Below are 22,519 nucleotides of genomic sequence, written 5' to 3'. Positions count from 1 at the left end.
CACCTCCAGTTCCTCTGCCGGCTGGGGCTGTGCCCTCCTATCTTTCCAGAAACAGCCTTCTTTTCCTGGACCTCTAGACTATCCTTATGCACGTCTCATCCTGCCTGGGTAAAGTTAGTGCTTCATGTTCGCTGGGTTCTGGTCGTTGGGAAGACCACGCCTCCTTGCCTGCTTGTCTGGCAAGGGAGGATTGGACAGAGGTGTGACCAGGGTTGGAAGAATGCAAATTACAAACTCTGTTTCACAGGAGGGAAGAAGTTAACCTGGACACAGGAGAAATGTTTGGCCCATCCCTTCTTGGACTTCCTCTGTCAGAAGCGCTAGTCCTTTTCTGGGCTCTTAGTTAGGGTTACATGCTCTTGTGGGTCTTTGAGGTTGTGTGTGTGTCTGCGTGCACGCGGGCCCACCCACACTGCGACAACCACATTGCACAGTACCCCCTACTGCTATTTTAGTCAAAGATCTTATCTTGAGGCTTTTAGTGATTTGGTTTCAAAACCTACTTAGAATGTGTAATTTCACACCCTTTGTCACCTTGGAAACTGTTATGGGGGGTGAGGCTAGCCTATGGGATGCCGGTGTGAGAAATAAGGTACACACGTTTTATATTTTCTTTAAACATAGAAAAGCCTAGTTAAAGGAAAAAATACATTGTTGATCTACTGTTGTCATTCATTTTAGAGAATACAACTGTATCTTTGTACTTTTGACCATTTAAATGGAAGCTGGTGGTACATAAACCACTTAAATAGTCCTTCCAATGTGTATAATACTGAGATGCTGGGAAAATTCTGCAACCTGAATTACTTAGTACTGCAGCATCTGTGCGGTTAGGAACTTAAACCCTTGGATGTTGAGCTTTAGAGTTAAATGTCATACTTGGCCAAACTGGGTTTTCTCTGTGGGTCCAGGAGTCAAGCCATATTTATACTTGGAATCACTGCTGAAGGGGAATTAAGTTTTCTTTGGTTTTGATTGTGATTAAATCCAGATACAAGTGTTGTTACAGATTTTCAAACCTTTCCTTCCTTTCCTTGCTCTTTTTATCTAAAGTCAGAGAAGTAACTGGTTTTTGGAATGATGCTTCTTGTAAGACATTTTGATGACCATGTGTTTGCACATGTCCTCCCAGTTCATCTTATGGGAATTGCATTGGTTAGGAGGTAACCTCAACTCTTGGAACTCTGTGGTGGCATTTGTAGCATTAAAAAAATGTGTCAAAGAGGTTTAACTTATAACTTTTAGTAGTCCCACTTAGAAACAGGAAATTATTTTTTTTGTTGAGTGGATTTGGGTTAATAGGTTGACTTTCTCTATAGGCACACGTAGCTCTCAGACTATGTTTATGCTTTCTGAGCTTTAGGGAACTTTTGACCACGTATTAAAAAAAAGTCCTCACCCAAGGATATATTTATTACTTTTAGAGAGAGGAAGGGAGAAAAGGGAGGGAGGGTGGAAGGGGCGAGGAGAGAGAGGCAGACAGACATTGATCAGTGGCCTCCCATACTTCTCCTGACTGGGAATTGAACCCGCAACTTTTTGGTGTACAGGGCAATGTTCCAACCAACTGAGCCACCTGGTCAGAGTTTGACCGCATTTTCTTTCTGTTGTGTTAACTAAGTGTGACATCCAGTCCTTTTCTTCTTTGCAGGCCAACAGTACAAGGACTAAGTTTGGGTTCTAGAAAGTCTGAATTAAATCCAATCTTATATTTGATTGTCTTCAAAGAGGAAAAAAGCAAAGCTTTTTATTCACTGATTTTTAGCAGTCAGTGGGAGTCTTCTTGGGCAACTGGAAGTCCTGCATGGAATATTTTACATTAAGCAAGCCTATAAATTTGGCAGGCAGACTTCAGCTGAAAATTATACTTCCAAATAGGCTTTCATGCATTGGAATTGCTCATAGCAAAGCTGAATGCTGGATGTTGCTGCATGTTGCTTAGTAGATGGGCATTCATATACAGCAAATACCATGTATACCGTAGTAGCACGTGACTGTAAATATAAGACGGTCCCCTGTTTTCCCAATGAGAAGCTCCTTAATTAAACCTTCTTTTGGACCAGTTGCAATATGTAAACTTTTTAGGTATGCAGATAAACAAATATCTGCTTAGATTGATTATTAATTGAGTTACAGTTAGACATTGGGAATGAATCATGTATAAAATGTATCAATTCCTGTTTGGTTCATGACACAGTTTTTTCCCACACTGTTTACTGGCATCTTTGTCAACAGGGTTTTGGTTATCACAGAGTTATGTGTAATCCTCTGACCTGATTAGCAGAGCCTCTCGCTTTCACCTGGATATTTTATACGGAGTTACAAGTACCCACTGCCTGAGGTTAGGACTGTTGGTCCCTTTATTTGCCTGTTTTTCAAATACTTTTCATTATATATTGCTACTTAAAGTGACCTTTAAAAAGTCCTGTTTTAGCAGTGTTTAACCATTGTGATTGCTAAAAATGTGTGATAAGTTTTTCAGCCTACTTTTTTTTTTTTTATTTTATTTTTAGTTTTGCAATGTGACCCCATTAACACTTCTAACTAGTATTGATCGAGATGTTTCAGGGCAACATGTCTTTCTAAAGGGGTTTTTGCGGTTCCAAATTGAGTAATTCAAAGAGTACAGGCACTTCATTAAAAATTTATTTATTTATTTATTTATTGGTTTTCTATTACAGTTGTCCTAATTTTTCCCCCTTTGCTCCCAAACACCCAGCCCACCCCTTCTCCCAAAGTCAATCCCCACATCGTTGTACATGTCCATGGGTTATTTACACTAGTTCCTTTACTAAACCCTTTCCCTACTTACCCCCCTTCTTTTCCTCTCCCCCTCCCCCCTGGTAACTGTTAGTCTGTTTCTTGTTTACATGCCTCTGGTTCAGTTTTGCTTGTTTGTTTGTGTTGTTCATTAGTTTCCTGTATTAGGTGATATCATATGGTATTTGTCTTTCATTGCCTGGCTTATTTCACTAAGCGTAGTTCTCTCTACTTTGTTCCCTGCTATTTTGCCAAATTTGCTTATTATATTGAGTAGTTTATTAGTGGAGTCTGTAGGTTTTCTATGTATAGTATCATATCATCTGCAAATAATGAGAGTTTTACTTCCTCTTTCCCAATTTGGATGCCGTTTATTTATTTTTCTTGTCCGATTGCTGTGGCTAGGACTTCCAACACTATGTTGAGTAGGAGTGTAGAGAGTGGGCAGCCTTGTCTTGTTCCTGATTTCAGGAGGAATGCTTTCAGTTTTTGTCCATTGAGTATGATGTTGGCTTCAGGTTTCTTATATACAGCCTTAATTATGTTGAGGTATACTCCCTCTGTTCCCATTTTGCTGAGTGTTTTCACCATAAATGGGTGTTGTACTTTATCAAATGCTTTTTCTGCATCTATAGATATGATCATGTGATTTTTGTCTTTCATTTTGTTTAGGTGATGTATTATATTTATTGATTTGTGAATATTAAACCATCCTTGCATCCTTGGGATGAATGCCACTTGATTGTGGTGTATGATCTTTTTAATGTGTTGCTGGATCCTGTTTCCCAATATTTTGTTGAAGATTTTAGCATCTATGTTCAGTGGCAATGTTGGCCTGTAGTTTTCTTTCTTTGTTGTGTCTTGACCTGGTTTTGGAATTAGGGTAATACTGGCTTCATAGAAAGAGTTTGGGATTTTTCCCTTGTCTTGGATATTTTGGAATAGTTTGAGAAGGGTAGGCGTTAGTTCTTCCCTAAATGTTTTGTATAATTCACAGATGAAGCCGTCTTGTCCAGGGCTTTTGTGTGCCAGGAGATTTTTGATTATTCTTTCCATTTCACTCTTTGTTATTGGTCTGTTATTGGTTTGTTATTGGTCTGTTCTACTTCTTCTTGATTCAGTTTTGGAAGATTATATGTTCCTAGAAATTTGTCCATTTCATCTAGGTTGTCAAGTTTCTTGCCATACAGTTGTTTGTAGTAATTTCTTACAATCCTTTGTATTTCTGTGATATCAGTCATGGTTTCTCCTCTTTCATTTCTGATTTTGTATATTTGGGTCCTTTCTTTTTTTTTTCTTGATGAGCATGGCTAAAGGCTTGTCAATTTTGTTTTTTCTTTTCAAAGAACCAGCTCTTACTTTTATTGATCTTTTGAATTGTTTGTTTAGTCTGTATGTCATTTAATTCTGCTCTGATCTTGATGATTTCCTTCCTTCTACTTGCTCTGGGCTTTGTTTGTTGTTGTTGTTCTAGTTCTTGTAGCTGTAGGGTTAGATTTTTAACTTGAGAGTCTTCTACCCTTTTCAGGGAGGCCTTTATTGCTATGAACTTTCCTCTCAGGACTGCTTTCGCTGTGTCCTGTAGATTTTGGGCTGTTGTGTGTTTATTATCATTAGTTTCCAGAAACTTCCTGATTTCTTCCTTGGATATCATTTTTAACCCATTCATTATTTAATAGCATATTATTCATTCTTCATGAGTTTGGATGTCTTTGATTTTTTTCCTTGAGGTTGATTTTTAGTTTCAAGGCATTGCGGTCTGAAAAGATGCTTGATATGATTTCAATTTTCTTGAATTTGTTGAGGCTTGTTTTGTGTCCTATCGTTTGGTCTGTCTTTGAAAATGTCCCATGTGCATTTGAAAAGAATGTATATTTTGGTTCTTTGAGGTGAAAAGTTATATATATATATCAATTAAGTTCATTTGGTTTAGTGTGTTGTTCAATGCCTCAATATCCTTAGTTTTTCTTTGCTTTGAAGATCTGCCTGTTGTTGATAATGGAGTGTTAAAGTCCCCTATTAAGAGTGTGTTGCTGTTGATATCCTTCTTGTAGTCTTCTAGTATTTTCCTTTTATATTTGGGTGCTCCTATGTTGGGTGCATATATGTTTACCAGGGTTAGATCTTCTTGATGGATTGTTCCCTTAAGTATTATGAAATGTCCTTCTTTGTCTCTTTTTATGGCGCTTGCTTTGAAATCTGTTTTGTCTGATACAAGTATTGCTGCTCCTGGTGTTTTTTTCATATCCATTTGCTTGGAATACCTTTTTCCATCCATTCACTTTCAGTCTGTGTAAATCTTTTGTTTTGAGGTGTGTCTCTTGTAGATAGCATATATGTGGGTCATGTTTTCATATCCATTCCGCTACCCTATGTCTTTTTTAAAATTTATTTATTTGTTTGTTTATTTTATTTTTAGAGAGAGGGAAAAGGAGAAAGAGAGGGAGAGAAACATCACTGTGTGGTTTCCTCTCACTCGCACCCCCAACTGGGGACCTGACATGCAACCTAGTAATGTGCCCTGACTGGGAATTGAACCAGCAGATACTTGGCTCTCAGTCTGATGCTCAATCCTCTGAGCCACAGCAGCCAGAGGACCCTATGTCTTTTAATTGGAGCATTTAATCCATTTACATTTAAGGTTATTATTGACATGTATTTATTCCTTTCCCTTTGTACCTGTGTTCCTCTCCCTCTCTTTTTTTCTTCTTTTTCTTACAGCATTCCCTTTAGCATCTCTTGCAATGCTGGTTTGATGGAGATGTATTCTTTTAGTTTTCCTTTGTCTGAGGAACTCCTTATTGCACCTTCCCTTTTGAAAGAGAGCCTTGCTAGGTAGAGTAGTCTTGGTTGTAGGCCTTTGTTTTTCATTGCTTGACATATTTTTTGCCATTCCCTTCTGGCTTGTAGTGTTTCTGTTGAGAAATCAGTTGATAGCCTTATCAGAGCTCCCTTGTATATTATTTGCTGTTTTTCTCACGCTGCTTTTAGGATTCTTGCTTTGTCTTTGAATGTTGCCATTTTAATTACGATGTGCCTTGGAGAGGGCCTTTTTGGGTTCATCTTCATTGGGACTCACTGTGCTTCCTGGACTTGGATGACTTTTTCTCTCATCAAGTTAGGAAAATTTTCTGTCATTACTTTTTCAGTCAGGTTTTCTATGCATTTTTCCTCTTCTTCTTCTTGTAGCCCTATGATTCTAATGTTGTTTAGTTTCATGTTGTCCTGCAGTTCTCCTAAACCCTCTTCATTCTTTTTCAATATTTTTCTTTTTTCTTTTTTTAAGTATATTTTATTGATTATATTGTTACAATAGTTCCAGTTTTTTCCCCTTTGCTCCCCTCCGCCCAGCACCCCACTTCCCCAACAATCCCCTCCCCAAGTCCATGCCCATGGGTCGTACATACAAGCTCTCTTGCCTCACCCTTTCATATATTCTTCTTCTTTTTAAAAAAATTAATTAATTAATTAGTTAAATATTTTAACAATAAAAAATAACAATCCCCCCCTCTCAGACTTAAGACCCTTTACAATCTTATAAAGGACAATAGACGAAGGTCTCGAGCTCCTCTAGCTGCTTCAAGCTGGACATGGTCGTCGTCCTACCTACCCTTGGGTCAAGAAATCCCTAATAAGAGTGGGGGTGTGGAGGGGACGGTGGCCTTCCCACAAGGGGAAGGATCGTGCAGACTCCAGGTTGGTTGGCTGTCTCTGGACAACAGCATGCTTGGTTTAACAGGCTGGCATCCTTGTTGTATTCTGGGGGCAACAGGGTTAAAGGACATCATTCAATCCGTAACCACTAGATGACAAAAGACAGGTATTAATTTTTCAATGTCCCACATTAGGGAAAAGAAGGGCTTCTTTGTATGCCAGGTACATCTCACCTGTCCAAAACCCTTTTGCCCATTATACTTAGTTTGGACTGAGGGAAATATTTTAGGTTTCCCCCCTCTCAGGCCTCTGGGCTCTTTCTGTCCAAGCCATTAGGATAGAAAAGAGAAACCAGTTTTAAAGTGAAGCCCACAGACCACCCCGTTCTTCACCAACCCAGCCACTTAGTTCAGCCAAACCGTTGAGTCTCAGGAGGCAGCAATGCAGACAGGATTAAGTGAGCCCTATATGTACAGACAATCACTCAGGTAATGAGATCGTAGGCTTATGCCCTTTGAAAGCAGAAAACACATGTTAATTTATGTAACATAACCCACATACAAGTCTCTCAATCTGTAGGACTGTCTTATCGGAAAGACATCCAGTTGCAAGGCATTTGACATTCTTCTCGCCTGTAAATTAAACATCTTTGATAATGCCACAGACATAGTTTAACTTTCAAATGAAAACAAATTTTAAATGAAAAGAAACTTTAAAGACAGTTAGCTGCACTACTTTATAGTCTACCACTGGGCATTGTGATCTTCCTTGAATCATGATTTTTCTCCCTAAGATTACCCTCCTTGTCATTAAAGGGACTGCATTAAGTTCATTTTTAATTTATCCTGTTCATTTGCATAAACACAACAAGGGCAGCAAATGATCACTTATGATCTTTAGTTCTGCTTTGCTGGAACTTACGCAAGGAACATTTAGGGTGACCTTCAGTCTGCCCTTCAGGGCACAGAAGCTGAGCCACATACCTGGCATTCAGCCTTGCCTGTAAACACCTGTCTTTTCCAGGTCCTCCTGGTTTTCCATTGTGCCTTAAGGTCCCTTCTAGCCATCTTTCAGGAAAACAACCTTCATTCCTTCCCTGGAAAGATTGTTATGGACCGCTCATCCATCCAAGGTACCAGGCCTTTTATCTCATGGACTTTTATTACCTTTGAAAGTCAGTCCCAGTTGCTCAGGGCTTTTTGGTAACAACCAAAGCCCAAGCATGTCTCCTTTAGGCATGACATTCCATTCAAAGTCTTAGTTAAAAAAAAAAAACAAAAAAACCTCTATTAACAACTGGTCTTATTAGTTTTATGCAAAGAAACTTAGGTCATTACTTACTTCTTTAGAATGCCAAATTCTGGAGGGATCAGATAGGGAGAAAATATATACAGTGTGAAGGAAAATCCTTGTCCTTCTAATATTCACTGAACTTGCATTTCTATTCTTTATATTTTTATTTTTTCCCCCCACTAAAAATTTTTCTGTTTGTTTGTTTTTCCATTACAGTTGTCTCACTTTTTCCCCCCTCTTGCTTCCCTGCACCCTGCCCCCCCTTCTTCCACATTCAGTCTCCACCCAGTTGTCCATGTCCATGGGTCATTTATACATGTTCTTTGACTAGACCCTTCCCCTTCTTACCACTTCTCTCCCTCCCATCTCCCCCTTTGTTCCTGTTAGTTTATTCCTCGTTTACATACCTCTGGTTCAATTTTGCTCATTTGTTTGTGTTGTTCATTAGTTTCCTGTAACAGGTGATAGCATAAGGTAATTTTCTTTTGTTGCCTGGCTTATTTCGCTAAGCATAATTCTCTCTAGTTCCAATCATGTTGTTGCAAATGGTAGAAGTTCCTTCTTTCTTTCAGTACTTATTCATTGTCATTTTCCCCCTTTGTACTCGTGTTCCTCTCTGTCTCTCTCTGTTTCTTCATCTTCTTAAAGCAGACCCTTTAGCATCTCTTGCAGTGCTGGTTTGGTGGAGATGTATTCTTTTAGCCTTCTTTTGTCTTGGAAGCTCCTTATTTCACCTTCCATTTTGAATGAGAGCCTTGCTGGGTAGAGTATTCTTGGTTGTAGGCCTTTGTTTTTCATTACTTGGAATATATTTTGCCATTCCCTTCTGGCTTGTAGTGTTTCTGCTGATAAATCTGATGATAGCCTTATTGGAGCTCCCTTGTATGTTATTAGTTGTTTCTCTCTTGCTGCTTTTAGGATTCTCTCTTTGTCTTTGAATGTTGACATTTTAATTATGATGTGTCTTGAAGTGGGCCTGTTGGGGTTCATCTTCATTGGGACCCTCAGTGCTTCCTGGACTTGCATGATTCTTTCTCTCTTCATGTTAGGGAAGTTTTCTGTCATTAGTTTTTCAAAGAGGTTTTCTATTCCTTGCTCTTCTTCTTCTCCTTCTGGAATTCCTATGATACGGATATTATTACGTTTCATCTTGTCCTGCAGCTGTCTTAGAGCCTCTTCAGTCTTTTCGTTTCATTGCACTGTCTGTGAGTTTTTGTCTACATTGTCCTCCAGCTCGCTGATCCGATCTTCTGCTTCCTCTAGCCTGTTTTTAATTCCTTCTACTGTGTTCTTCAATTCAGGGATCGTATTCTTCATTTCCTCCTGGCTCTTATTGATAGCTTCCATGTCCTTTTTGATGCTGGTATAATTCTCAGTAAGTTCCTTATAGTTCTTCTGGAGTTCACTGTAGTTTTTCTGGAGTTCTTTGTAGTTTCCACTGAGCTCATTGAGCTTCTCCATAATCCGTGCTTTCAATTCCATATCTGATAGTTGGCTCCCCTCTATTTCATTTAGCACTCTTTCTGGGGACTCTACCTTTCCTTTCGATGGGGGGTTGTTTCTCTGTCTCCCCATTTTTGTGACTCCTATTGTTTGTTGGTACTTCTTAGAATGATCTGCACTTCCTGGATCTGTCCCTGGTGGCGTCAGATCCTGTACCAGTCTGGGCCTAGGCAGCCTGTTGGAGACTTTCAGGGATCTACTGCCTTTGTCTGGCTTCTTAGTTGTTAATCTATTCAATCTGTGATTAGCTGTCAGGCTTAAGGACCGTGGGCGTGGCAGCTTAATTCCTGTAGGCAGGGCCTTTGCTTCCCCTCAGGCTGAGGCCACTTGGCCGGGAATGGTCTGCCTGCAGTGTGGGGATGAGTCAGCACTGGGACCCGGCCGGCCGCTTCCCCAGCTCTCCCCTCAAAGCCACCACACCAAACTCTCCCCAAGCATTTCCTGTCCTCTCTCTCTTCCCTCTGCTTGTGTCCAGGGTAAGTGGGGGCAGAATATTTTCATATGTGATCCGCTTAAGAGCTCTTTTTCTCCAGCTGTTTCTCTCTGGCTAGCAAGAAACCCTGTGGCTTTTCGCTTTTCTCAGCTGGATACTATTTTACTTTCCACTCTGTTGCTGTAGGCTGGGAAGCTCAGCTGGGGGTTTAGACCCTGCCCTTCTCAGGGGGAACCCCCGGCTGCTGAGCTGTTTCTCAGTCCCTTCAGCTGCTACCCGTGTGATGCCAGCCAGCCCCTTCCGCGTCTCCGCACTCCCTACTGGTCACGTTGTGATGTAGCGGCCTTTTCTGTCTCTCCATGGTTATAAGACTTCTCTCCAGCTGGTGTTCGGTTGGTTATTCCAGATGATTTCTCCAAAATTACGTTGTAAATCCAGACTAGTTCTGGGAGGAAGTTAGTGTAGCTTCCACTTACTCCTCCGCCATCTTGTTTCTCCTTTTTCAATATTTTTCATTTTGTTGTATTGCCTGGGAATTTTTTTTTCTACATTGTCCTGTAACTCACTGATCTGATCCTCTGCTTCGTTTAGCCTGCTTTTGATTGATTCCACTGTGTTCTTCAGTTCAGAAATTGTATTCTTCATTTCTTCCTGGTTCTTATTAATAGTTTCTATGTCCTTTTTTATGCTGGTGTAGTTCTCTGTAAGTTCCTTGTAGCTTCCCTGAAATTCTTTGTAGTTTCCTTGAAGTTGCTGATAATTTTCCTGGAGTTTGTCATAGTTTCCTTTGAGATTTTCAAGTAAATTGTGCTTCTTTATAACCATTCTTTTGAATTTCATGTCTGATGATTGACTTATGTCTATTCCATCTGTCTTCCTTTCTTGGGATTTCTCTTTTCCTTTTATTGGGAGGTTTTGTCTGTGTCTCCCCATATTGGATTCTTCTTGTTTTTTTTGTTTATTAGATTTGTTTGCTTTGATTTACTGCCTTCATGGTATGAGATTCTTTATAGGAGACCTGGGGGATTCAGTGGTGCAGTCTCTTTGATCTCCTGAGCCTGATGCTCTTGGGTTGCCCTTTATGCCATTTGTTTAAGCTTTCTGGTTGTATTTCAGTTACTCTTTGGTGGATCCTTCTCTCTGGTTAGTTGAATGAGAGTCCCTCTTCCCACCTGGTCTTGAGTTCTTTTGTGGAGATGCTGTTAAAATATAAACACACAACCCAGGCAAGAAACCCACACCCTCCAAAATATCCCCCACCCACAATCCCACTATCAGCAGAAAATGAGCCAGTATTAATATAAATGTAGAGAGGTTAAGATTATTATACTATAGGAGAAACAGATAAGAGTTGTTTTAAATGAAAGAAAGATGATTTTTGAGAGGGAAGATGATAGAAGAATAATAGTGGCAAGTAGGGTCAAGGCTATATGAGACAGTAACTAATATTTACATTGTATGTTGAAAAAGAGAGTGAAGAATGCAGACAAAGTGAGAAAGTGGAAGTGTATAGTCATAGGCTTATATAGCAGTTCTATGCTATATGTTTAGTGTGAAAGGGAGGATAAACAAGACAGACAAACAAAAATTAAAGAAGAAGTATAGGAGGGAAAGAGGGTAGGAAGCAGATTAAGAAAGCTTTAAAAAAACGGAAGAAAAAATTGGGAAGAGAAAAAAGGGAAGAGAAAAAGAAGGAAAGGGAAGAAAAGAAAAAGGGAAGAAAAGGAAAAATAAGAAAAAGGAAAAACAGTGACAACAACAGAACCCATAAGTTTTTACTCAGTTCAACCTTTGGGCTCAGTCTTCTTTTTCTAGATCCACCCTTGGTCAAAATTCCGTGGGTTTCAAATCTTTTCTGGCTGGCTGGCTGTGAGGAGCTCTGGCTGGTTTTTGTGGCTAATTTCCTCTCACTCGTGGGCCTGCTGCAGCTTTCTACTGTGAGCCACACTAAGTTGGCTCTCTCCCCACTTGTCCTGCGGCACCCTCCAGCAATCCTCAGGCTAGTCTAGCAACGTTGTTCTGCTGGCAAGCCAGTGTGCATGTCCCTAGTCCCCGCCCACCCTTGGGTCCTGTCTTTGCTCTTCTTCCAAAAAGGTCTCTGTGCTCCAAGCTGCAGCACCCGGCAGCATCCATCCCTGGCTGGCAGCGTTCCACTGTTCACCTGTGCGCACTGCTCTCCTGCCTTGGGTCCCTACCAAGTCTGCACCTCCGCAGCAGCCTTCCTGCATGGGCCCCTCTTCCCGGCTCAATTCCGCTTCCTTGTTTGGTGGCACCGCAATGCGCGCGCCCCAGGGGCAGGGCCACCAGCCCAGATTTGCCAGCCCAGGGGGTACCTACCTAGACTCAGTTCACACAGTTTCCCACAGTCTGGGCTGCTTGCCGCCTTTCCACACCTCTGGCAGTTTCAAGGAAACCCTCTCATTGATTCCCTTCTGGACTTCTCTGGTCCCAGCGCCTATGGCAGGCAGCAGTTTCCAAGAAGATCCCGACTAATGAGCCAGTCTGCAGCTGCCCTTTTGGGGTGCGGTGCAGCAGTGGCACCGGGATGGGGGCCCAGCAACTGAGCTGAGAGCTGGGGGGCCCAGCGTCTCCTTTTCAGAGCGCAGGCGAGCTTTCTGCCCTCTTTCACGCTGCTCCCACACCCCCTTCCCCGTTCACGCTGTCTGAAATCCGCACTCACTCACTCCTCTCCGTGTTTGCACTCCAAGTTTTTCCGTGATGGGAGCAAGCAGACAACACTGCTGCCTACTCCGCCGCCATCTTCTCTTCTTGGTAAATGGTTCTTTCTGAATCAATGTGAGTAAAACCCCATGTAAAAGAAGTTCAATATGTACATTTTTAGAAAAACAATAAAAGATTGGATTATTAACGCTTCAGAGATGAGTGAAGACAGTTGTGTTGTTTCCTTTGGGAATTTAAATACAAAGTCTTGTTTTAATCCTTGATCTGAGGAAGCAAGTTAATTTAACAAAACAGGGGGAGAACATCACATGTTTTTGTGTGACAAAGCAGGTTGAGAAATGCAGCTGTCATGAGGTGGAGATGGTTGGCCATGGAGTTTGTCCACCCCATTCCGCCTCCCCTCCTCCACCTGTGGATGGCAGAGAAGACCATGCTGAGGCCCCAGACAGGACAGCCAATGACACTCCTAGTTGATGTTAGTTCGCTAGGCAAGGCTCTAGGTAGAAAAGACATGCCCTAGACAGGAAGTAGGGAACTTAATAAATTTTATACATCTAGAAGCTGATGTTGTGATTTTAGATGATTAAGTTAACACATAAATAATTTTGTGATTAACTGTACCATAGTAGGAGAAATGGGTGACAGTGTCTCATAATTTAAAAGAATTCTTGTGCCCCTGGAAGTGGGCCAAGTCACTCATTAGTGTAGCAATGAGTCGGTGTTCTGCCTTTAGTCACTGTACCCATTGGCTTCACTCAGCCTGGCTCCGTGGCCCTGTGCTTGGCCAGCAGTGGCCTGTTCCTGGCTGTCGTTATTTGCCTTTCTGTCCCTGGTGCTGTAGGCTGCAGAGCCCAGTCCAGGGTTCAGACCTCACACTTCTCATAGGGAATCCCCAGTTCCCAAAATATCCCTCTGGCACTTTAGCTATTTCCTATGGGAGCCCAGCCAGCCCTCTCTCATGTCCTTCATACTCTGCACCACTCACTCTGTGATGAAGTGGCTTCTTCCACCTGTCCATGGTTATAAGGCTTCTCTCTGCCACCTCTCAGCTGGTCATTCTGGATGACCCCTCTACAATTCGGCTGAAATTCCAGACTGGACCTGGGAGAGGTCAGCACAGCTCTCATTCCTCTTCCATCTTGTATCTCTCGACAGTTTTTCTAACAAATGTCATTTGGAGCACTGTTCTTTGGGACCAATTTTGGAAAATACTGGCTAGAATACATGAATTCTGCTCAATGCTCTCTTCTGTCTTATTACTGTAATGATCAGGGTTTGCTCTTTCATGTTTAAAACAGTAACGTTAACTTCTCTTTCCTGCTATATTTGTTTATGTCAGAGGATGAGGGGCTTGATTCTTGTTGATCTCACTCAGGGGTACAGGTTGGTAAGAGGGAAATATGGCAGAGAGCACTGAGGCGTTTGAAGTGCCATGTGCCATGTCCACTTGTTCTTTATTTGCTCAATTTAGTTACATAACCACACCTGACTTCCTGGGAAACTCAATCTGACATGTTCCTGGTAAGAGGAGAAATGGAATATTGTTGAACAGTCCTATTACCAATTCGAACTCTAGAGGGATCAAAGCAAAATCATATTGTTCTGTTTTTTGTATTTATGTGTTTGAGGAGTTGGGTGTGTGCACTTACCTCAGTGCCTGTTGCCATTTGACCCCAAAGTTTATGAGGCTATTAGGTGTATGAGTCTGGCACCTCTGAAACTGTGCTAATTCCTCCAGGCTGGTAGGCCATCATTTTCTTCTTTCTTAGGAGGCAGAGCTTTAACACCGGACTACAAAATGATAGTTGTGGGCAGGAGAAGTCCCTCGGAGTTTGTGTCGCCTGTGGCTTCCAAGCATGTTGTAGCAGGAACCTTTCTTCAAGTGAAAGCTTATGAAGAAAGACAGAAAAACTGAGTGGGTCTGGGAGAGGTGAGGTTGAGAGTGCCAAGAACCCTCCCTCTTTCTCTATTCCTTCTCTTTTCTCCCCCAGTGACCTCTGAGGGCTTCACAGAGTCCGTTTTGAGAGACCATAATCTCTAACCCTTTATCTGTTGTCTAAGTAGGGTGAGTATGTGCTATATGAATCAAGACTCATTAGTATGACGTGTGTGCATGGTCCTCTGGAAGTGAGGAAACAGGTCAGCAGTGATGGTGTGAGGGCTCATGGGAGGATGCGAGAGATGCTGTAGGCACTGGGCCTCCAAGGTTGTTGTTTATTTTGCTTTTGCTGTTTTGTGAAGTCAGTGGTGAGACAGAGGGTGGGCATACATGTCTACCACTATAAAGATGAAAGCTCTGCAAGCTGGGTGTACCTCTGGGATGGGGAGGTTTGATGAACATTTATAAGGCTCTTTACTATGCATCTCTCTCTCCATTATTGTTTAATTTTCACATTCACCCTGCAACAGAGTGTCACTCCTTCCCTACTCACTTGATCTCATGAAATCACTTAACCTTGCAGAATTGTTGGGCTGGCCAAAAAGACCGTTATGTTTTTTTCCATAAAATAAAAGACACATTTTTTCAATTTTCACCAGTAATTTTATTGATTTGGATATTTTGTCTGCCCTCTCCTACTATTGGCTTCTAGTGGGTAGAGGTCAGGGGTGCTGCTAAACATCTTCCAATGCCTAAGACAGCCCACAGCAAAGAATTATTTGGCCAAAATGTCAATAGTGCAAGAAACTTTGTAAATCACTTTTGACATGCTTGATCACTCACAGCACCTCCATACACTGCACGAATCTTTTAAAAAAATTTTAGTTACGTTTTTACCTTTCTTGAAAACATAAAGCATAATACTCCAAAACTGCTGCATATCTTCTTCTAATATTCAAATGGCTGCACAAAAATTCACCAATTTTGCTGAGTTTTTTTGGGGGGGGTAATATATGCTGATATGACAGCTGTCACAATAAATCTAATAAACTGTTTCAATGAAGTTAAAGACAATTAAGCCAATCCAACACATTGCGCAGAGGAGGGCCTCTGAAGTTCACTGCCCTTACTTTGGAAGGCTGTGGGGTTTTACTTTGAACTACGATAGCATGCACAAAACCTATTTAAGCTTTAAATCTCTCCAAGGTTAATGGTTTGTTTCTGGGAGACATTTTTCAAGCTGTTACTCTGCCAAAAAGAAAGATATCTCCTTCTGAAAGTGAAAACTGGCTTCCATTAACAAGTAACCTCCTCAAAAATTACTTTGGACCTTTTATTAATAACCAAACTCCCCTGTGCCAGGGGAACCAGGCCGTTTCTGCAGTCACAGGGTGAAGGTGGAAGGTTTGAGGGGCGGGGGGTGGGCATGGGATACTTCAGAAGGTGCCCGCTTTTCTCAGCGATACCCTTCTGGGGCATTCTCTGGTGTTCTTTCCTCTTGGTAGCAGCAGCACTGCCAGTAAGGAAACTACTTTCCACATCACTGATGGAAATTGTCCATTACCCCTACTTTCCTCCTCCATGAAATATACCATAAGCACATGATCATGAGCCATGTTTATTAGGAAGCAGAACAGAAAATCTTCTTGGGTAAGTGCGTTTTCAGAAACAAATGATTTATTTTGTATGGTTATTCCTTTGCATACATTTGGTTGAAGGTGACAATGCATGAGGTCTCTATTTTGTTTAGAAAGAGGGGCAGTACTGTTGAAACTACCAATAGAGATGCTGCTCAAATGGGAAAGGAATCTAATGCTGACTACCTGCACTGCCCCCTTATTTTATTTTCCTCCTGCCACCCATGGAACTTTTTTCTGTTTGCACTGGTGCTGCAGCTGAAGTATGGCATGGGCCAGACTCATGTACCCCATACTGGTAGGGGGACTTGAACCCAAGGTCAAAACCACAGTTACTGTGACAGTTTGTAAAAACCTGAAGGTGACCTGTGCTTACAGTCTCAGGTGACGAGGCCAGATGCTAGGGCACAAGGAGAAGCAGCCCCCACATAAAGTTCAACTGGCCTGAGGGTTAAATATTAAAAAACTCAGGTCACAGAAAGACCAGAAGAATCTACACCTGGTGCAAGATACCCATCCAAACTTAAAAGTGAGAGAAGGCAACCAAGCAAAATAGTGGTGTCATGTTGACTGCATACAATGTTAAAAACAAATTTAACAAAGAAACAAAACAAAACAAAACAAAAAGCCTCATTCTTTGACCAAGTGGCTCAGTTAGTTAGTCTCCTCTCTCTTTCTCTCTCTAGAATCAATAAACATATCCTCAGGTAAGGATTTAAAAAGAAAAAACCTCATTAAATTGAAAGGCAAAATACACACGGGGGAATGATATTTATAAAGTCAATTTCAAAGAGTCAATATTTTTAGTATATGAAGAATTTGTTAAAAACAATTGTTTAAAACTACTGAAACCTGATCATGTTAAACTGCAAAGAATATAAACAATTCATAATAGAAGAAATGACAATAATGTTGGAAAACATTTGATTTTGATCATCGAAAAGCTGGAAAAATGTTTGATCTAACTAATCAAAGAGGTACAAGTATACAAAACCACAAAATGCCATTTCCCAATTGTCAAATGAACAAAGAATGTTGAAAAGTGCACAGTGTTTATAAGGCTTTGGTGACGAGTTAGTAAGCTAACCCTTCTGGATCCCAATATGATGGATTGGAAACCTTTACAACCTCTGTGTCTCTGACCCAGAGATTACACTTGGGAATCCGTTATAAGAAAGTAATCCTCAAAACAAACACAAAAACTAAACACCCTTTACACAAAGTTTTCACTTGAGTATTATAAAATGGACCAAAAATGGAGAACAACATCAATATTATTATTTAATAGTATGGGGATTAGTAAATAAACTGTTGTATGTGCAGTTAGTTCAGTGTTATGCAGCTAGTTTAAAATGATTATTAAGACTGATTTAAAAAAACAGTAGTGGCTCTCAGAAAGAAACACTTACCGAATGGTATATACTACTGATGTTCTAGTTTTAAAACCTTATAAACCTACGCATGAGAAAAGGTTGGAAGACAACTAACAAATGTATAAAAAAAGATTGTATAGTGCCTTAAAATAAATTTCTAGTTTTCTATATTTAAGTTTTAAAAATTACTGTGTATTCTTTTGAGATGAAAATAAAGCTTAATCTGTAAGTTCTTGTCTACAATTTAGTGTCAAGATCTTGTTGTCATGCAAAATATTTGTTTGAGAATTCATGACTTAGTGACTGGAAGTTAGGAGTTCTATGTGATGGTCACAGAAAAGAACTTTGTGCAACTGTCCCTTCCCTTTCAGGGCAGGGCTCACCCGTGTAACAGTGCTCAGGAGAGAAAGGGGAGGTGAAGAGGCTATCCCATGGGGGTTCACCACTGAGCCCCACATCTACCAGCAGGGCTTGTGTCCATCAGTGTGGTGGCTGCTAGGAGAGAAGAGAGAGGACGGGAAGGAGTGGGAGCTCTTTGGCAGCTCAGTTCTGCTGCATCCCCCACTCACAACCGTGGATGGAGCACTGGGATAATGCAGACTAGTTTTTCTGACTTTGCAAGGTGATCCTGCCAGCCTGGAAGAAAGGAGAATGCACCACTTTTTGTGAAGCATGTCAGCAAGTTATTTTGTGACACCCTTATTTTGCCTAATTAGAAAATATGGAGAGGGGGATTTTCTTCAAGACCTATTTTTAGCTTTATTGATGCCTTTGTTTTCAGAACTTCTTAAATCCATAGTGTGGTTATAGAAGAAGGAGATTGCTTATGAGATGGTCTCACTCAACAGTAAATAGGGAGATGTGCCCTGTTGCTCAAGCATCTTTTAAGTAGCCATTTGTGTGTGTTGTTTACACCTCTGGCTCTTACCATGCATGAAGGGAAAGTCCCTTCTGTTCCAAAGAGTTTGTTGAGGAGGGATGTGTCCCAAAGGTAGAAACTTCAGCACTTTCTGGCCCAGTCAGGAATGGTGGGGGCCAGAAAGTGTTAGAATAGCTGTTGTAGAGGGAATCTCTTCAGTTGTCCGTTCTTTCTATGTGTGGAGAATAAAAGCTGCTGGTAGATAGAATAATGAGTTCTCTGGGTATCTGTTCGGGCTGGATGTTAAGGTTTTGCACATGTGAAGACTTGGGAAACCTGTTTCTCCCAAACATCCCTAGACCTCTTTCTTTCTCTAGTCTGTGGCACTTAGCATGGTGTTCTGCATGGAATCCAGCTGCTCCTTGAATCAAAGAGCAAGTGGGTGACAAAGTACTAGCTTTGGTTTATGCATTTTGTTTCATCAGAGGCCTCTGTAGGGGAAGCATTATACACTCCTGCTGCTTAAGGAGATAATTGTGTTTTGTTAAGTTTCAATGGATCCTTTCTAAAAGTTATTCTCTCTCCTCAAATAAGAATAAAATGAATAAGGATACATTTTGCTAGTGAAAATCTGAGCCTTCTTTCCTTTATCAAGTTAGAATTTTTTTCAAATTAAATGAATTATGCTTTTCTGAAGAGATTTTGAGTTTAGACCTTAATTTGGCTTTAAAATCTTATGAGGGAAATGGGATTAATGTACAGACACCGTTGTTTGCAAACATGAGAAAAACAGGGAAAAAATATGAGCGAATGAAGGGTGATGATTTTGTTAGGAGTATTCTTGGTTGAATAATAGATTTTAGGGGAGGGGAATGCTCTGCCACACACTCTACCTTAAACAGAAGGGCTTGTGGAAAACAGCTGGCACCCTGCTCCTGTCATCATGTGTCTTTGGGAGAGAACATCCATGACCACCTGCCTTTCATCACTGAAGGTGACAACTGAAGAGACTGCCTGTCACAGCACCATCCAGAATGGCTGCCAGTTTTCCTCTGAGGCTTAGGAGCACATGTACTGAGTGGTGAGGACTCATGTGATCACTGAGAGTCTGGCCAGGATTACCAATTTCAGAAATGTTTTCTGGTTAGGGAAGGGTTCTCCAAGCAGGATGCTCAGAGGGCTTGCTTCCTAATCTGATGTAAAAAATCACTTAGTTCCTCAGGGGCTGTAAGTCTCTGGCCCAGATTCTGTTCTTAATTTCCTTACTTGAGTGAAGGATGTTGTATCATATGGTGAAATGAGCCATACCGGAGGATTCTAGACTTGATGCAGACATTTCTTCCTGGGGAATCATGGTCAGCCCTTAATACCTCCAGGCTTCAGTTCCTCATATGCAAAATCAGATTTGGACTACATGACCTGTTTCAGTTCCATTGGTAGGAGAGTCCCCTCCTTGAGACCCACAGTACATTAACCTCATTTTTAAAAATTGTTTTTCTGTTATAGTTGTCCTGTTTTTTCCCCCATTGTTCCCTCCTACCTCTACCATCCCCCCTCCCACATTCAGTCCCCGCCCTGTTGTCCACATCCATGGGTTATTCATACTACTTCCTTGACTAGACCTTTCTCCTTCTTGATAAAAAGGTTGTCCATTCCAGTGGTTTCAAGTCTTTTGCTGGCATGACTATTTCCCATGAACCCCAGAGGCCATAGGTGGGAACACTTTTACCTTCCCTCTCTCCATCCTCTGAACTTGTTCAGATTTTCTCCTCTTGTCCTGCTTTCTAAAAACAAGAGGTTTTTCTCTCATCCTGTAAGGCCAAATCCTCCTTATGGACTCTTGAGTGTACCCTGTCTCATGGGAACTTGACACCTTCTCTCAGCCTCTCTCTTGTATGCCACCATCTTCTCTCCTCCCAATTTCTTATCAATATAATCCACATCCAGTTAAGACCACGTCTCCCCAAACCAACCCTGCACCTTCATTTTGATCAAAAAGAACTCTACTGGGCATCAAAAGAAGAATTATGAGGCATAAAGTGACCTTAGTAATAAACTCTTAAGAACGAGGGGCCTCATTGTCCAATACATTAATAAAAATTAGTTAACGTTCAATGATGACAAGAAGAGAATGAGAGAAGTTTGCACTTCCACAAGTCAAAAAGCAAACCTTCTGAAAAGCAATTTGTCTAAATTTAGAAAGGATGTATATCACCTTTGATCTGGTGATTACAGCCTGAGAATTGAACTGGATAAACAAACAAAAAGAACAGATTTATTTGTAAAGAAGTTTGTCACAGTGATGAAGCATTATGAAGGATGGAGGGATATTGGAAGGACACAAAATTTTTATATGTTGTGATCCTTTCCTATTTTTAATGTGATATGCATATATCGGGGGAAAGCAATGGAAAGAATTTTTTAGGAATGTCTTTTTAGCTTAAATTAATTTTTTTATTAAAAAATTTTTTGTAAAAGAATTTTCCCCATCATTTAATAAAACATTCACCACATTATTTATTTATTAGAGAACATTTAAGTCCTACTCTCTAAGGAAATTTTAATTATATAATACAGCAGTGATTTTCAGCCTTTTTCATCTCATGGCACACATGAAGTAATTACTAAAATTCTGAGGCACTCCAAAAATTATATTACATTTTTTGTGGATCTGAAAAAAAAATAGGTATAATTTTGATTCATTCACTCCAGACAGCTATTGTTGTGTTGCCTGTAGTCATTTTTCAATTTGACAATTTAAGGGAAAAGAAGTCAGTGCCCCTGGCTAAATTTTCATGTCCATGGGTCATGCGTACAGGTTCTTTGGCTATTTAATTTCCTATACTGTATTTTACATCCCCATGGCTATTCTATAACTACTATTTGTACATCTTGATTCCTTTACCTCCTCACCCATTCCACCAAACCCCTCTCCCATTTGGCAACCATCAAAACATCTCTGTATCCATGATTCTGTCTTGGTACTTCATGTTTGCTTATTATTATTATTTTTTTTTAGATTCAATTGTTGGTAGATTTGTATTTTTTGCCATTTCATTGTTCATAGTTTTGATCTTCTTTTTCTTATTTCACATTTCATATAATAATGGTTTGGTGATGATGAACTCCTTTAGTTTGTTCTTGTCTGGGAAGCTCTTTATCTGCCCTTCAATTCTAAATATCTTTGCTGAGTAGAGCAATCTTGGCTGTAGGTCCCTGCTTTTCATGACTGGATGTTTCTTGCCAATCCCTTCTAGCCTGCAAAGTCTCTTCCGAGAAATTAGCTGGAAGTCTTACAGGAACTTCCCTGTAGGTAACTAACTTCTTTTCTCTTGCTGCCTTTAAGATTCTCTCTTTTTCCTTAACCTTTGGCATTTTAATTATGATGTGTCTTAGAGTGGGTCTCTTTGCATCTATCTTGTTTGGGACTCTGTGCTTCCTGGACTTGCATGTCTATTTCTGTCACCAAATTAGAGAAGTTGTCTTCCACTATTTTTTCAAATAAATTCCCAATATCTTGCTCTTTCTCTTTTCCTTCTGGCACCCCTATGATGAGAATATTGGAACTCTTGAAGTTGTCCCAGAGACTGCATATACTATCCTCACTTTTTTGGATTCTTTTTTCTTCTTGTTCTGGTTGGTTGTTCCAAATCATAGATTTGATTCTTGACTTCATCCGCTCTACTGTTGTTCCTTATTTCAATTAATGTGTTCATTGTTTCTGACTGGATCTTTTTTATGGTGCTGAGGTCCTCACTAAGTTCCTTGAGCATCCTTATAACTAGTATTTTGAACTCAACATTGAATAGATTGCTTATTGCCATTATGTTTAGCTCTTTTTATGGAGTTTTGATCTGTTCTTTCATTTGGCCCATGTTTCTTTGTCTCCTCATTTTGGCAGCCTCCCTCTGTTTGTTTATATGTATTAGGTAGAACTGCTTTGACTCCATGTCTTGGTAGGGTGGCCTAATGTAGCAGGTAGGTATCCTGTAGGGTCCAGTGGCACAGCCTCCCCTATCACCCAAGCTGGGTACTCGAGGTATGCCCTTCTTGTAGTTGAGGGCTGAGTACACCCTCTTGTAGTTGAGGCTTGGTTGCTGTTGGCAGATCAATGAGAGGGATTTACCCAGGCCAGTCAGCTGCACGGACTGGCTGTGACCATTAACCACTAACCGTTTGCCCTCTGTGTAGGATCAGCTGTGCAGGGCCCGGGTAGTGGTGCTTCCACGTGTTTGTAGCTGTCCACTTGGTGTGCTGGCCCTGGGGTTTCCTGGGTGGTGCAGGTCAAGGTCAGCCCCCACCTGTGTTTTTCCTGGGACACTCTGCCTGAGCTATAAAGCAATCTGAGATAGCTGCTACTTGTCCTGGGCTTGGAGATTCCCAGGTGAAACCAACCTGTGAATCTGGGCTGGTTGCTGCTGGGGATTGGCCTGGGGCTTACTGAAG

General features: G+C 41.0%; 1 protein-coding gene across 1 annotated transcript in view; it reads left to right on the top strand.

Moving 5' to 3' along the window:
* The window catches only part of SH3RF3 (SH3 domain containing ring finger 3), a 70,088-nt gene that overhangs the window by 1,481 nt on the left and 46,088 nt on the right, over positions 1 to 22,519 (top strand). The window lies entirely within an intron of this gene.

Source organism: Furipterus horrens, unplaced genomic scaffold, assembly GCF_987537825.1.
Source record: "Furipterus horrens unplaced genomic scaffold, mFurHor1.1.pri manual_scaffold_3, whole genome shotgun sequence".
Classification (NCBI taxonomy): Eukaryota; Metazoa; Chordata; class Mammalia; order Chiroptera; family Furipteridae; genus Furipterus; species Furipterus horrens.
The sequence above is the reverse complement of the archived record's forward strand: the minus strand, read 5'-3'. Positions and strand labels throughout refer to the sequence as shown.